The 17685-nt window shown below is 39.3% G+C and overlaps 1 protein-coding gene across 5 annotated transcripts in view; it reads right to left on the bottom strand.

Moving 5' to 3' along the window:
* The window catches only part of gria2b (glutamate receptor, ionotropic, AMPA 2b), a 203927-nt gene that overhangs the window by 71714 nt on the left and 114528 nt on the right, over positions 1 to 17685 (bottom strand). The gene's annotated exons all lie outside the window — the stretch shown is intronic.

The raw sequence follows: 17685 nt of genomic DNA, 5'->3' as shown, positions 1-17685 counted from the left end.
TTATGCTACAAGCTTTATCCTTAGAATTTCTCTTAGGTTGCTATACAATCGCTGACCCTGTGCTCTGTGAAAAGACACTTTCTCCTTGTGGATTACTAAAGTGTGCCAAAAATATCCTAAAATAGTTTAAATTCATTTTCCCTCACCAAACAACACTGAATACCCCATAAAGACAAAGTGGAAACAGGATATTAAGATTTTTTTTTGCAGATTTATTAAAACTAAAAACTGAAATATCACATTGATGTAAGTATTCAGACCCTTTGCTATGACACTTGAAATTTGGTGCATCCAATTCTATTGATCATCGTTTAGATGTTTCTACACCTTGTTTACAGTCCCCCTGTGGTCAATTCGAAGGTGAATAGAAGGTCCCACAGTTGAGCAAAAAACAATCCATGAAGTCGGAGGGATTGCCTGCAGGGCTTAGACACAGGATTTTTGTCCAGGCTCAGGGCAACTGGGAAACACTACAAAAAAAGTTTGCAGCATTGAATGTTCCCAAGAGAAGAACTTGCGTCTGTAAATTTTCAGTGGAATAAGTTTAGGACAACCAAGACTCTTCCTAGAGCTGGCTACCTGGCCACACAGTGCAATCATGGTAGAAAAGGCCATGGTAAGAGAGCGGACCAAGAACCTGATGGTTACTCTCACTAAGCTCCAGAGAACCTGTGAGGAGATGGTAAAAACGTCCAGGAGAACTGTCACTGCAATACTCCAATCTGGGCATAATGACAGAGTGGCCAGACAGATGCCATCTCGTCAGTAAAAGCACATGAGAGCACACTTGGAGCACCTAAAAGATTCTCAGACTTTGAGAAACAAGATTCTCTTGAGTGATTAAACCAAAATTAATGTCATGTGTGGAAGAAACCAGGAACTGCTCATAACCTGTGCAATACCATTCCAATGGTAAAGCACAGTGTTGTGATGTGAAATTTTGCATATAAGTTGATAAATATTTTATATGTCTTTATTTGTAACTTAAGCAAAGCAATGTAATATTAGTACATTACATTAGTGTGACACATTCATGTTTACCCCCCTAGGACTAAGTCAAGATAGTGAATTTTACGACAGAGTTAGGGGTGTTGTCTCAAACAAGTTTGACCAGTGATTCTCTGCAGGATTCTCAGTCAAACCCCACAGGAAAGTCAGACTGCCTAACTGTCAAGCTTTACCTTAACACATGGTTTGAAGGGCAGATGTGAAGGTATTCTGTCCCCCCAATGGTCTGAAGTATGGCTGTTTGGAACTGGCTTGTATCAGAAGCCTTTAGGTACCATGATGCCCTATTGACTCTAGGGGTTGGGGAGAGAATCTATAAATTTGCTTGTTTTACCAAACCTCTCTCTCTCACCAAACTGATGAAAGACCATCTCACACACCATGAAATGAAAAGGATAACACAATGAACAGCACAGCTCAGTAGCCATATTGAGACAGGCATGCGGCCTGTTCTGAAGAAAGCTAAACAAAAATGATGCCTTAACTGGAGACATTTTAAGTAACTAACAAGTCTGTGTGCCGCCTGAAATTACACATCACCATTTATCACGTTGTATGGTTGCCAATATTGAAATGTACTTTGCATATTGTTATTATTTATGAATATTATCAATAATACATTATCTAAAGTGTAACTTAACTCCTGCTTGTCTTTTACTACACCTAATTGCCGGAGGTTATAAATGTAGTAGGGAAGGTGGGGAGAAGTTATATAATACAATACCTTATAAACAGTGGTACCTCTGGGAGATTTGAGGCATTCTGACAAAGGCTACATATTAATAATACAAAAGGGGAAAGTAGAGTAATATATTACTCTACCAAGACAAAACACACAGTAATGGGAGCATCATGCTCTTGAGTTGTTTTCATATTACTTTATCTGCTCTTCTATAGGGATATGGAAGGTGAACAAGAATACCAGGACAAAAGCCCACATATGCAACATACAAAGACCACATTGACAATGTAGGAAATGAGGGGAGACTTAACTCAGTTTACTAATTATCTGTTCTGCCTTTGAAAATGAAGGTAATTAATGAAATAATTTGGTAAGGCCCCTATTTTATTTTCCTTACTTTTTTCTGTTGTCCGAGGTGGTCTTTGGCCATTACACTTACATCATGGTGATCGAAACAAACTCATTTTAAGAAACAGAATAATACAATTTATTGATAAACACTAGAATTATAGAAATATAATAACTGCATATATATACTGACATAGAAGACAGGATACATATAGACTAGCCAGTGAGTCTTTACCTTTTTTGAGTCACGGACCCCTTAGAGAATCTGATGAAAGCTATGGACCCCCTTTCCCAGAAATATTCACATAAACACACTCTTGTGAAATGGAACAAGATGGCGGAAAATGAAAACACACGTCTAAATGGTAAACATGGGCCAACAGCAAGTCAAGAGACGGCAGGGAGAGAGTGGCAGGGTATGTTTTCTTTCATTTCTTTCAATGGGAAACCGTTGATTGGGAACGGGGGAAGGCTGTATGGTGACCGCTATTTTTCTCGTGTAATGTTTCTTGCATAATTTTTCTTTCATGACATTTTTCTTACACGTTATTATTCTCACGAGTATGTAACTCACACATTAAGCTTAGGTGAGATAAATACGATAAAAATAATACATGTGAAAAATAACGTTGAGAAAGTTCACGCAAGAAAAATCAACAGTACTGGGCTGTATAGTGAATACAAATGTTAATTTTTATCTGATACTCACAAACTCCCTGAAGCTCATCAATGGACCCCTTAGGGGTCCACGGACCTCAGATTAAGAACCCCTGGACTAGACAGAAAAAGATATGAAGCAGTGAGGCTAGCTGCCTACTGGTTATTTAGTCTTCTAATCAAATAAATAGTTTTACTAAAGCAAGTTTTTAAAGATGGTGTTCGATGTTGTATGGTGTTGTTACTTTGTTGTTGCTCTGGGTTCAAGTGGAGATGAGCATATACCGATATCTATGCAAAAGGACAAAGATCCAAGTCTTTAGCGTCCTGGTGCTTCCTGTCTTGCTATATGGTTGCGAGACATGGACGCTATCCAGTAATCTGAGACGAAGACTGGACTCTTTTGGTACAGTGTCTTTCTGTAAAATCCTTGGGTACCATTGGTTTGACTTTGTGTCAAATGAGCGGTTGCTCATGGAGTCCTGAATGAGGCACATTACCTGCATTGTGAGGGAGAGTCAGTTACAGCACTACGGCCATGTGGCGCGTTTCCCTGAGGGTGATCGGGCTCGTAAGATCCTCATTGTTGGGGACTTGAGTGGCTGGACCAGGCCAAGGGATCGCTCACGTAACACTTGTCTGTGGCAGATACAGGGTCATTTCTGGAGGGTGGGACTGAACCGTGTGTCTGCCTGGGGGATTGCCAACCGGGATCCCGAGTTGTTTCGCCGTGTAGTGGGTACGGCAACGCACTGTACCAGTGCATGCTCCCCAACTTGACTTGACTTGACTTGCTCTTTGCTGTTTTGTCTGTAACTTCATAGGGAAAAGCGTTTCTCTTTATGGCATAAGTGTTCAGATGTTGAAGTTCCCTTCTCAAAGAAAAGGCTGCTTCTCAGTCTTCAAACTGGTTCAATGCTTTGCTTGGCAGACAGAGATCCCAGCTTTCTGCTCCACAAAGAGAAGATATTGTCAACGTAAAGCTACCCAAAGAGGGAGCAGCTCATTAGCTTTTGGGTTTAAGAGAGAGAGTTTCTGCAGAGTGAAAGCCCTAAGATAGTCTTCACGGAGTTCAGTGAAAGAGTCCAGAGAATCCAAGATGGGATGAATGCAAATGGTTTATGAAAGAAGGTGGAAGCTTTTCTGATTGGAATAAAGTCACTTCCAGCTAAAAAGTCAGTGCGTTCCCATAGGTGCATTATTCTGTTGTCATTCATTAATTTACAGCTATTTGTTCTGGCCCGAGTCCTTTTTTGTGCCTTCAAGAAGATGGGCTTCTGCAGAGATGTCAGCTCAGCTCTGATTTACACCTTTTATTTTGTCAGATGAAGTACAGGCATATCCTGGTAAAAGCTGGAGTTCAGTCATTGTGTTTGGAATGCAAGTGGGGGTTTTCGCAGCTGGGTGTCTTTTATTTCTGCTCCAATGTGATCCTGCTGTGCCACTAAAGCCTAGCAGAATGGACAATGCCCACTTTGCTTTAAAACATTAACCAGGCTCAGGATTCAAACCCTGAACATTTGATCGATAAGGCAGCAGATGATAAGCACCACACAACTATGAGACCCCCTTCATTAGGTAGAATGTCTATCATGATATTTCTCTTACATTATTAAAAAAAAAATTTAGAGACCACTAGGGATCTACAGTGCATCCGGAAAGTATTCACTTTTTCCACAATTTGTTATGTTACAGCCTTATTCCAAAATGGATTAAATTCATTTTTTTCCTCAGAATTCTACACACAACACCCCATAATGACAACGTGAAGAAAAGGTTACTTGAGATTTTTGAAAATTTATTAAAAAAAAATTGAGAAAGCACATGTACATAAGTATTCACAGCCTTTACTATGAAGCTCAAAACTGAGCTCAGGTGCAACCTGTTTCCCCTGATCATCCTTGAGATGTTTCTGCAGCTTAACTGGAGTCCACCTGTGGTAAATTCAGTTGATTGGACATAATTTGGAAAGGCACACACCTGTCTATATAAGGTCCCACAGTTGACAGTTCATGTCAGAGCACAAACCAAGCATGAAGTCAAAGGAATTGTCTGTAGACCTCCAAGACAGGATTGTCTCGAGGCACAAAAGGTCCCAATGAGCACAGTGGCATCCATCATCCGTAAGAGGAAGATGTTCGAAACCACCAGGACTCTTCCTAGAGCTGGCTGGCCATCTAAACTGAGCGATCGAGGGAGAAGGGCCTTAGTCAGGGAGGTGACCAAGAACCCGATGGTCACTCTGTTAGAGCTCCAGAGGACCTCTGTGGAGAGAGGAGAACCTTCCAGAAGGACAACCATCTCTGCAGCAATCCACCAATCAGGCCTGTATGGGAGAGTGGCCAGACGGAAGTCACTCCTTAGTAAAAGGCACATGGCAGCCCACCTGGAGTTTGCCAAAAGGCACCTGAAGGACTCTCAGACCATGAGAAACAAACTTCTCTGGTCTGATGAGACAAAGATTGCACTTTTTGGTGTGAATGCCAGGCGTCACATTTGGAGGAAACCAGGCACCGCTAATCACCAGGGGCCTCATGTATAAACAGTGCGAACGCACAGAAATGTTGCGTAAGAACTTTTCCACGTTCAAATCGCAATGTATAAAACCTACACTTGGCGTAAAGCCACGCACTTTTCCACGGTACCTCATGCCTTGTCGTACGCAAGTTCTCCGCTCGGTTTTGCAAACTGGCGGCACCAAGCGTCAAAGCAATGGTACTGTTCTTGTGTGATTACTCATTATTTTCATGACGCGGCTTTATAAATACACAGAAACTAACCGCATATTGTTTATTAGTGTAATGCATCTGATTGTAATTAACTCGTAACAATATAATGGTTCAGGGAACAGCCATAGTATTCCAAATACCATAACTGCTTTAGTATTGTTACTCTCACTGCACCTTCTTCTTCTTCTTCTTCTTTCAGCTCCTCCCGTTAGGAGTTGCCACAGCGGATCATCTTTTTCCATATTACTCTCACTGCACGACTCGGAGTATTTATATCACTGTATCTGAGTGTGAATCCCAGCAGCAGCTGATCGGAAAGAGAATTATCGGTATACAGCTTTAAGGACACGCTGTCTCAGCCACTGCAAAACATTTTAAAGCCTTTCCTGTACAGACCTCGCGGTTCAGAAACAGTTTCATCCCAAGAACTTTAAATGCACTCAATCAATTGCTCCTTGTAGAACGGTTTGTACTTATAAGTACAATCACCCCACTGTAAACTTGCACTACAGTTATAATATCTCACAACCTGAGCCACTTTATAAAGCGCATATTTACATATGATGACGATATCATTGTTAAGGTGAAATGCAGCAAAATATGTTTGTTAAATTATACACATAAAACTTTAACTTCATTTAAATAATCTATATTCTTCACTGGGAGTGTCGTGAAGGATAGAATAATTAAACATGTACTACGAAGATATTTCAATGTTCTTTAAGCGTTTTGAAGAATCGGCGCTAAGCTTACAGATGGCTTAACGTCTATTACAGAGCTGATTGTGTGGCGATCGGTTACTTAGGGAAAGAAAAGCACTGACTGCAGTGACGGCTACGCCAATATATATTGAATATAAAACAGAAAGAGAAAATAAAAACGCAGCGACAAATTTCGACAATAAATTATTTCATCGAAGTGAAACACATGTTTAATAATGTGCTTTAACTCCTATCATCATGAAAATGACATCACGTATACATCTCAGTATTTTAGTTATTCAGAGAGCTGTAATATCACAAATGTAATGGACTCTGTGTCCAGTTGGAGGAAGAAGCCAGTTTAAGAAGCAAGTAGTGATTCACACACATAGATCACATACGAGTAGAAGATCAAATACAAAACAAAGCATTTAACGTGCTACTTTAATTACGATGTGATTTGAGAAACTGGTTAATTAAACGATTTTAAGATGAAGTTTATAATGTTCTACTAAATGACAAAATAAACTACGTGATTAAAGTGGAAATGTCGAGATTGAAGTTGACATTTCGTGCTTTTTCCCCACCGTGTGCCTTTTTTCTCTGTACCCTAATAAACTTTCATATGACACTCAGACAGTGGGCTTACAACTCTTCTTTTCACGGCAACTTTGATATGTGACTTCTTTTTTATTTCCGGCACTGTGCGATTTTGTGAAGTTTCTCCAACACGCTATGTCACTCGATCAACTTCATTTTGTTGATTATACCACGGTTTATTTGAACAAATAGTATGTTTTTCCTTTGCCTCCACTTGGTATTCGCTGAAATTCTTATATTTTCCCCGTGCTTTTCCCATTGTCTTTTCACAGAAGGCTGCGCTTAAGGGCGATTTATATTGATTTGCATATTCAAATAGGCGTAATTCTGGGAGGATTTGGGGCGTTACATAATCTTGGCGTGCACGCGTTAGTTTTCACGCTGATCGGGATTTATGTAGCGGAAGAACGTGGAAGTTAGATGCGCACAGATTCCTGCATCTGGATTTTTTCTGTGCGTAAGCACATTTCGGCTTTTGTGCTTACGCCATGTTATAGTGCAAGTTCTACGCACGGTGTTATACATGAGGCCCCAGGCCAATACCATCCCTACAGTGAAGCATGGTGGTGGCAGCATCATGCTGTGGGGATGTTTTTCAGCGGCAGGAACTGGGAGACTAGTCAGGATAAAGGGAAAGATGACTGCAGCAACGTACAGAGACATCCTGGATAAAAACCTACTCCAGAGCGCTCTTGACTTCAGACTGGGGCGACGGTTCATCTTTCAGCAGGACAACGACCCTAAGCACACAGCCAAGATATCAAAGGAGTCACTTCAGGAAAACTCTGTGAATGTCCTTGAGTGGCCCAACCAGAGCTCAGACTTGAATCCGATTGAACATCTCTGGAGAGATCTTAAAATGGCTGTGCACCGACGCTTCCCATCCAACCTGATGGAGCTTGAGAGGTGCTGCAAAGGGGAATGGGCGAAACTGGCCAAGGATAGGTGTGCCAAGCTTGTGGCATCATATTCAAAAAGACTTGAGGCTGTAATTGCTGCCAAAGGTACACTGACAAAGTATTGAGCAAAGGCTGTGAATACTTATGTACATGTGATTTCTCAGTTTTTTTATTTTTAATAAATTTGCAAAAACCTCAAGTAAACTTTTTTCACATTGTCATTATGGGGTGTTTTGTTTAGAATTCTGAGGAAAAAAATGAATTTAATCCATTTTGGAATAAGGCTGCAACATAACAACACGTGGAAAAAGTGATGCACTGTGAATACTTTCCGGATGCACTGTAAAATGTATTTTTTCTCTATAAGCACAACATTATTAGGTGAATACTTTGACCTGAATGAACAATAAACAGTATGATAAGATTATTGCTTTCAAATGATATTTGTGGATGCTAAAATGAAATTATGAAATTCATCACGAAGTTTGCTTTCAGGAGCTCTACAAAGTCAGCACTGATTAAATGGCAGAGTAAAATCAATGTGACCTAGAACGATTTAATTAAAACGTATCTTCTTTCATATTAACTTATTTTTGAAACTGAAAAAATTGTTTATTAAAGGATATATAAGGACCCAGGGATTGTAATTCAGTTGATTTCGGTGTAGTATTTATTGCCTTGTAAGGCCAGCATAGCAGTATAACATTTTTAAAGTGATTTTTAGTTGTAGCCTTCATTGATATAATCTTAAGAAACCTGCTGCATGTTGTGGACAGTCACAATGTCATATAGTGTGACCGTTAGTCATAGTCCTCTGCGCCATGTTTGATAATAATGTAGTAAGTTACCAGCCTCTTGTGTGTAAGAGAGTTGACAACCAATGTGTGTTAAATTGGAAGTGCAATGTGCATAACGACAGTTTAAGCAAATGGAGATGAAGAGGTTAAGTATTTAAAATTATAAAAGGAACTAGTACAGTGGATCCCAACTGTTTCTTTAAAATAAGTTCTGCAACAAGAACATGGGGACATGACTGCAAACTTATTAAGGGCAGATTTCGCATCAAATGATAGAAAGTTTTTCTTTATGCAATGCACCACACTGACTCATGAAATAAACTACCAAGTAGTGTTTTAGAGGATAGGACTTTAAGTGAACTTCAGATCTTGGCGTGATGCTGTTTTGGACAATTTAGATCGGGGTCCCCAACTCCGTTCGTGGAGGGCCCCAGTGGCTGCAGGTTTTCCTTCTAACCCTTTTCTTAATTGATTAACTGTTTTTGCTGCTAATTAACTTCTTTTGAAATAATTTTATTTCACTTGCTCTTGAAGACTCAGACCCTTTCATTGTTTCTTTTCCTTACTTAGCAGCGAAACAATAGTGAGATAGAAAATAAAGCAAAACCAGCAAACTGCATCGAATATACAATATCTGAAAATAAAGAAAGATGAAGGTCTCAGGAATGTCGATCTGCTCATGCCCACAAAACATTTGACCAGTGCTCATAGAAAAGAGAAAATCAACAATTTCAGAAATGTCTGCTATTGCACAATGAGAGCAGCAACAAGCCATGGAATTAAAGAACGAGTTTAATTAATCACAGGAACTGGCACCTCATTAAGCAGCTGATTGGAGTGAAATTGGTTGGAGTTTGAGGCCCTGACTTAGTTGGTCTTCTGTTGGCTCACTTACTTCACATTTCATTTCTGTTTGGGTGCCGTTTAAGGAAAAAAATGAAGCAATTCAGAGGAAGGATGAAGAAATTCAGGGGGACAAATCTTAAAAAAATAAGTCAATTAAAATTAATTCAAAAGAAGTTAATTAGCAGTAAACATGGGTCAGTAATTAAGAGTAGGGTTAGGATGAAAACCTGCATCTTGACCCCTGATCAAGATGAATAGAATGGACTTGTTGAGCTAAATGGCCTTTTCTTGTCACAATGTTTCCTTCATTTCAAAAATACTCGAGAAAGTAATTTGATCACAGTTATCGTCATTTCTTGGCACTAATAATATCACGAAGAAGTTTCAATAGAGGCTCATATCACGACATAGTACAGAGTCGGCCCTACTGAAGTTTACAAATGATCTGTTGATTGCATTGCTACTGGTCATGGGAGTGGTGTTGTTTGGTACTGTTGGACCTGTCTGCTGTTTTTGAAACAGTTGACCACAAATTGTTTTTGAATCACTTTGAAAACTAAGTAGACCTTAATGGTACTGCCTTAAAATGGTTCATGTCAGTTAACAACTGTTTGTCAAGATGTCCCACAAGGCTTAGTCCTTGGGGCAACTCTTTTGTTACTACATTTAGTTCCACTTGGGGACATTACTTGGAAATATAATGTGTCATTTCATTGTTATGCTGATTACTGTCAACTATATCTGCCCATACAATTTAATAATCCTTGTCCGATTTCTATACTTAGTGAGTGCTTTGGGGAGATAAAGGCCTAGATGGGCTGATAATTTTCTACAATTAAATGATAAAGAAACAGAGGTCGTGTTGTGTCGTCTAAATAAGTTGATCTTGGTTGGCTCTCATAATATGTTATGCTAAATGTTTAAAATCTGGGCATCATTTTTTCGACAACTAATTAATTCTGTTTTAAAGGTAATTTTTTCCAACTTAGAACGATATTTAAAATCAAGCCTTGTCTTAATTTTTCCTCACTAGAAATGATCATTAATGCCTTTGTCTCCTCTTGATTACATTACTGTCTTCTTCTTTCAGCTGCTCCCACTGTGGATAATCTTTTTCCGTATCTTCCTGTCCTCGTCATTTTGCTCTGTCACACCCATCACCTGCATGTCTTCTCTCACCAAATCCATAAACCTTCTCATAGGCCTTCCTCTTCTCCTATTGTCTGGCAGCTCTATCCTTAGCATCCTATTCCCAATATACCCAGCATCTCTCCTCTGCACATGTCCAAACGAACACAATCTCGCCTCTCTGACTTTGTCTTCAAAATGTCCAACTTGAGTTGACCCTCTAATTTTCTCATTTCTAATCCTGTCCATCCTCGTCACACCCAATGCACATCTTAGCATCTTTAACTCTGCCATTTCCAGCTCTGTCTCCTGTGCCACCATCTCCAACCCATATTACATAGCTGGTCTCACTACCGTCCTGTTCAGCTTCCCTTTCACTCTTGCTGATACCCGTCTGTCACTCCTGACACTCTTCTCCACCCATTCCACCGTGCCTGCACGCTCTTTTTCACGTCTCTTCCACAATCCTCATTACTCTGTACTGTTGATCCCAAGTATTTAAACTCATCTACCTTCGCCAACTCTACTCCCAGCATCCTCACCATCCCCATCATCTTTCACACATAGTGTAGTTGGTTTTATTCAGGATTGAGTCAGTCAATTAGAACACAGCAGCTAGACTACTTACTGGAGCATATTTCTCCAGTTCTAGCTCCTCTTCACTGGTTTCTTATTATATTCATTTTAAGATCATATTATTAGTTTTCATGCACTACATGGATTGGAGCCTTCCTATATTGCTGATTTGATTATATTTTATTGTTTATGCTGATCACTGTGATCATTACATTTACTTATTTGGCTGACACCTTTATACAAGGCAACTTACAACATTTATGATATAATTTTAGGTTTTCCAATTGGAGTACAGGCAGGCCAAGTGATTTGCTCAGTGTCACATGCAGTGTCAGTAGCAGGATTTGAACCGATAACCTCAGGGTTTGTAGTCCAAAGCCTTAACCACTACACCACACTGCTTGCCTCATCACCTGATCAGTACGTGTTGGTGGTTCAACAGTTACACCTCAAAACAAGGGGTGATTGTGTTTTTTGCATAGCACCCAAATTATGGAACACATTACCTCTTTTCATGAGACCAGCCTCATCAAGTACACTTTTTAAATCTAGATTAAAAACGTATTTGTTTTCTATGGCTTTTAAATGTTTTGTTAATGTGTTTTTTTTATGTGTGCTTGTGTATTCTACTTGTGTCGTATTATTTTATAGTAGCTGTCCCCTGTGCACGTAGTAGTGAAACAGGAAAAACTTTAAAAATCAACTAAAAAAAATGTAATTCTGGCCAAGCGGAAGGTAGGTATGCTCCAAAGTCAAACATTGCCACTATGTCTGATTATGTTCATCTCTGACGGGAGAGTGCCCCCCATGTGGGGAGAAAAGCACGTGACCGTGATATCTCTGGCAATCAGCAGCTACCCTGCAAAACACAGGTAACTCTGATCTCTCTCTCAAAAACATCAAACGTTACTCTTTAACAATCTGTAGATGATAATGTCTGCTGAACAAACAGATATCGCTAGCTAAGCAGAGGCAAGGTACACTGCAACACGTGAGCGAGAGGTAGACTGACTCGAACGCAGCGCGCCGTATAAGTGAGGAGGGCCCTGCCCGCTTCCCCTCTCCTCGGCCCGCAGCCTCTCTTTCGGATTTGCGCAAATAAATCGGTACAACAAGCAGACTATGATACATGGCACGATGAGAGAAGTCACAGAAATGTTTAAGCAAATTATAGAAAAATACCTGCTCTAAATCCGTTAAGTAGTTCTATCGTTAAAAGCGGACAGACAGACAGACGTTGGATTTTATATAGATAGATAAGATTGTTGTTTTCTTAATTTATATATTCCTGAACGGCACTTTGGTCAACACTCGATTGCTTTAAAACGTGCTTTATAAATAGAACTTACTTTTTTTACTTATAAATGTTCTAACGCTAAAAAATGCAAACAGTGAGAGACATAGGCAACTATAAGGAAAGAAGAAAAATGAGGGTTTTGGATTGTGCAAAAGGAGCTGCACACATGTCTGTTAATGTGAGGACAGACAGGATAACATGGTGACTGAACTCACCATACCAGGTAAGTTCAATCTTTGCACTAACTGTGGAAGTTCATGTCAATTAGCTGCCAACATGAGGTGATCTCACAAAACTTTTGTGGTGTAATAAGACACATGGATCTGTGGTGAAAAATGTTGAGAATTTGTGTCCACCTACTGTGATTCCTAGTCACATAGTGTGACACCTTTAGAGGTAGCATTGATGCAGTCATTAAATGTGACAAGCTCACTGACTAGAAACGATGTCAAGATGTGTCTTGCGATGCTGGCATTATCTAACCTGCAGAACAGCTTCCTATCTTTCCCATCCACTGAATCACTTTTGTATTAGTTAACCTGTCAGCATCCCAAATTGAGATATCTGTCACAGGATGGTCTTCAGTCCTGAAAAGGGTTTTTCCTGCTTTTTTATGCATTGCATCTGCATTGTTTCTGTTTTTAAATTGGTGTAAATGTCTTTCCACCCAAGATCTTACATATTTAATCTTTTATTACAGAGGATTTAAAACTTGTATTAATGTAATCTCCATCCAAATTAAAATGGAATGTGTAGTATTAGCTAGCCACAGGTTGTGAAAGAGTTAAACCATTAAAGACTCATGTCTGTATTTTTTACTCTTCTTAATGCATGGAGAAGTCACTCCTATCTACCAGCCCTAGGTCAGGAATGTCAGAAGTGTTTTTGTAGACTTTGAGGGAAGGTCATTCTTAGGGGTGGTTTTGTAAATAACCATCTGTCCCCCATGACTTAGCCCAGTAGTAGTGAAACAGGACAAACTTTAAAAATCAATAAAAAAAAATGCAATTCTGGCCAAGCGGAGCATGTTCAGCTCTGATGGCAGAGTGTACCTTGCGTGGGAAGAAGAGCACATGACCGTTATATCTCTGGCAATCAGCAGCTACCCTCTAAATCACACGGAGCTCTGATTTCTCTCTCACAAACGTCAAACGTTACTCCTTAACAATATCTAGATGATAATGTCTGCTGAACAAACAGATATCACTAGCTAAGCAGAGGTAAGGTACACTCCAACATGTGGCGAGAGGTAGAGTGACTCGAACGGAGGCTGGCACGTGAGTGAGTAGGGCCCTGTCCCCCTCCCCTTGGCCTGTAGCATCTCTTTCAGATACATGCAAATCAATCGGTACCGCAAGAAAACTTTGATAATTAGCATGATGAGAGAAGTTGCAAAATCAACAGTAATGTTCAAGCAAATTATAGAAAAAAACCTGATCTAAATCCATTAAGTAGTTCTTTCATGAAAAGCAGAGAGACATACATACAGACAGACATTGAATTTTATATATGTATATACTGTCACGCTTGAGTCAGAGATTTGCACAGAAACAGAGGAGGTTGTAGAGACAGGAACTTTATTCAAACACTGCAAACAAACATTTGTCTCTTCTTTTTAAATGTTTAAATGTGCTCCTTGACAGGACAGAGATGGCAGTTCCGTCTCTCAATTAAAAGAATGCAAACGTATCTCCTTCTTCAAAGGAGTATGCATCAGGAGCAGGAAATATCTGAGAGAGAGAGAGAAGCAAAACAATCAATTCCAAAGCTGACAGGTGCCGTACAGGCTTTTAAGTAAGCGGAGTAACGCGCAAGAGGCTTATCACGCGACAGAGCCGCAAGTAAGGTAAGGAGCAATGTGAAGGTAGTCTGTCAACATTTTCAAGGGGTTTTCCCATGAACGTCTGTATTCTCTGAGGGTGCGATCAGACTCCCAACTCACTATATACATAGATAGATAGATAGATAGATAGATAGATAGATAGATAGATAGATAGATAGTGGCAAATTAAGGTTTCAGAGAAGCAATTATTTCTGATAAAGCCTGAGAAAATATTGGTGGTATGGATGCATTTTAAGATTTGTGTTCTTTGAGTCACATAATGATGTTCAAGTGCAAAAGAGATACTGATAAGAACTGTAATAAATGTAAGATTCGCCCAACAAAGGGTGCTCACTTCATTGAACTGAGACGGCAACTGCACATCTTTGCAATAAAGTCCATTCTGCTTGTCCATCTCGAGTCCACCGTCAACAACATTATTATTGTCATTATTCGCTGTCATCCTCACAAATATTAACATGGATGTTCTAACAAGCTAATTGTACAAAACCACAAGAAACACCCATATGAGTGACATTGAACAGTTAATCTAAGTCTCTCTTATTTTGGAGTCCGTCCCAAACCCGGATAAATTTGGAGGGTTGGTGTCAGGAAAGGCATCTGGCCATAAATATCATGTTGAAACCTCTATTGGAGAAGTCTAGTCAAAAAATAATGACCCCCAAATAAAAATGGTAATATTAATGGAAGAAAAAGAAGAACACATAAAAACAAGGAATGTGTTCTGCCACACACTGAAATATCACAATGAAACAGTACTCTGTACTTAGTTGAGGTCCCTATGGCAGCAATTCTAGCCTTGGTTTCATACCTGAAGATAAGGATTTTCTGCTATTCTTCTCTGTAGATCCCCTCAAGTTCTGTCAGTTTGAATGGAGACCATGAGTGAATAGTTATACTTGATTGGATTCAAGTCTGGGCTCTAACTCACCAACTCAAGGACATTCCCAGAATTGTCACTAAGTTTCACCTATGTTGGCTCTGTCTTGTACCAAGGGTCATTATCCTGGACTTGTGCCCCAGTCTGAGGCCTAGCGGACTCTGGAGCAGTTTTTTGTTAAGAATACCTCTGTCTCGACTAAAACTCTCCAAAATGTTTCCAGGGCATGATCCAACCTGCGAACGTTGCAACCAAGCCCCAGCCTCACTGGGTCACATGTTCTGGGCCTGCACCAAATTAACATTATTCTGGACAAAAATTTTTAATTACCTCTCAGACAGTCTTGGACTTACAATCCCTCCTAACCCATTAACAGCTGTGTTTGGGGTTCTTCCAGAGGGTCTTAAGGTGGAGAAAGACAAACAAATTGTGATTGCATTCACTACACTGTTGGCACGCAGACTTATTCTGATAAACTGGAAGAACCCAAACTCTCCTCTTTTAAGTCAATGGGAAACCGATGTGTTATACTATTTGAAATTGGAAAAAATCAAATACTCAGTTAGAGGATCCGTACAGACTTTCTTCAAAACATGGCAGGATCTAATCAGTAATATTTTGAAATAAGTTTATAAAGCACAGAGAATTTGTTGATTTAGGTATTTTTTACAAGCCTTAAATTTTACACCATTTGGCTTGCTCTCTCTCTCAAGGGTGGGGATCGATCTGTGCTTAGCATAATTTTTTTTTTGTAAAAACTTGATTACTATGTATTGATTATAATAAAATTAATAAATAAAAAAAAAAAAAAGAATATCTCTGTATGTTGCCTGTGTTAAGCTTTCCCAGAACCCTGACTAGTTTCTCAGTTCCTGTTGCTAAAAAACAAACCTACAACATAATGCTGCAGCACCACCATGCATCACTGTTGGGATGGTGTTGCACAGGTGATGAGTGGTACCTGGTTTCCTCCAGATATACCACTAGTTTTGGATTCATTACACCAGAGAATCTTGTTTCTTATCGCCTAAGAGAGTCCTTTATGTGTCTTCTTATAAGTTTCTGAGGAGATGATAATGTTTAACAACTCTTCATAATACCCAGTGGTCATCACTCTTACCAAGGCCCTTCAACCCAACTGCTCAGTGTGACTAAGCACCCTCTCTAGAAGAGCTGTGGTTGTTCTAAACGTCTTCGGCTTTTGTGAGTCTTCAATGTAGAAGGTTTTTTTTTTTTGTAGCCTTCCTCAAATCTGTGCCTCTATACAATCCTACAGACAATTTCTTCAACTTCATGGCCTGGTTTTTTTTGTGATGCACATTGTCAACTGTGGGATCTTCTATAGACAGACGTGTGCCTTTCCTAATTATGTGATATTTCAGTTTTTTATTTTTCATAAATTTGGACATATTCCTAAAATTCTGTTTTTGCTTCGCGATTCTGGAGTATTGAGTGTTGCTTGATGACAGGAAAAAACGATTTTAAATTATTTTAGAACAAGGCTACAATATATGTGTTAAAAGAGAAAGGTCTCAATACTTTCTGAATCCCCAGTAAGCTTGCATGCCAGAAAGAACTGGATGAAAACAGGAGTCAAAGCCAGGAATCCAATTAATGTATAACAAAGCCAGATACACAAACCAAAATCAAAGACTTGGAGAACCTAGCCAAGCATTAGTCAAACCAGAAAGAACTAAAAACAAAACCACCTGCCAAACGGTTTAGACGTTTACGACAAATCTTGATACTGAGTCCAACAAGACAGTGTTGTCAGAGTAAATACAAATTATGACTGTAAGCTGAAAAAACAAACACATTTCAGATCAAAATGAAATTACAAAATACAAGAGAAACAAAGTTCTACAGGTTTCAAAACCCCATAAAAATGTTTAAAGGAAACCTTTATTAAAATAGGATAATGGAACAATCGGATTCAGAGGGTTAGAAAATGGATGGATGGATGGAACAACAGTATAATCCATCTGCAGAGTAAAAATTGTACTCTTGGATTAAAAAAGGTTTTGAAGCCTAAAGTATTACAGGTAGTAATACCAGAATCCTCTAAATTACTATTTAAATATTCTTTCTCACCACTCAAGGACTATGCTGTTCATCTAGTGAGTTTATGCCATGCATGAGTGTTGACAGTTTCTGAAGACAGATCTTCTGTACCATTGCTGTAACATTTATTCAGGTTTTACACCATTTAGTCCCAAAAATTCTCTTTTATGTCTTAAATTGGGCTCCCTTATCCTTCAGTTATAGTTTTGAAATATGGATGTATTTTCTCAGTCTTCTTAACTATCTTTAAATCTGAGAGAACAGTTGGAAAATGCAGCTCATTGTACAGAACCGGAGACTGATGCATGCGGGTACAAGAAACATAAATTATAAATAAAACATGAGTGATTCTGACCAGCAAGAAGAAACTCCTGAAATGGATTTAGGGGTTTACAATGATACAACATTTTCATCTTCAAAGAACAGGGGTTCATAACCTGAGGTCCGTGGACCCCTAGGGGATCCATGGATGGGTTTCAGAGGGTCCGTGAGGGTCAGATAAAAAATAACATTTATATTCACTAAACTGTTCGGTACTATTGATTTAGAGTAGATGTAGTAGTAATGGTAGTAGAAAATGTAGTAGTAGTAGATCTATTTTAATTTGCACAAGAGGATTGTATTTCATAATTT

Source organism: Polypterus senegalus, chromosome 4 (genome assembly GCF_016835505.1).
Source record: "Polypterus senegalus isolate Bchr_013 chromosome 4, ASM1683550v1, whole genome shotgun sequence".
Classification (NCBI taxonomy): Eukaryota; Metazoa; Chordata; class Cladistia; order Polypteriformes; family Polypteridae; genus Polypterus; species Polypterus senegalus.
The sequence above is the reverse complement of the archived record's forward strand: the minus strand, read 5'-3'. Positions and strand labels throughout refer to the sequence as shown.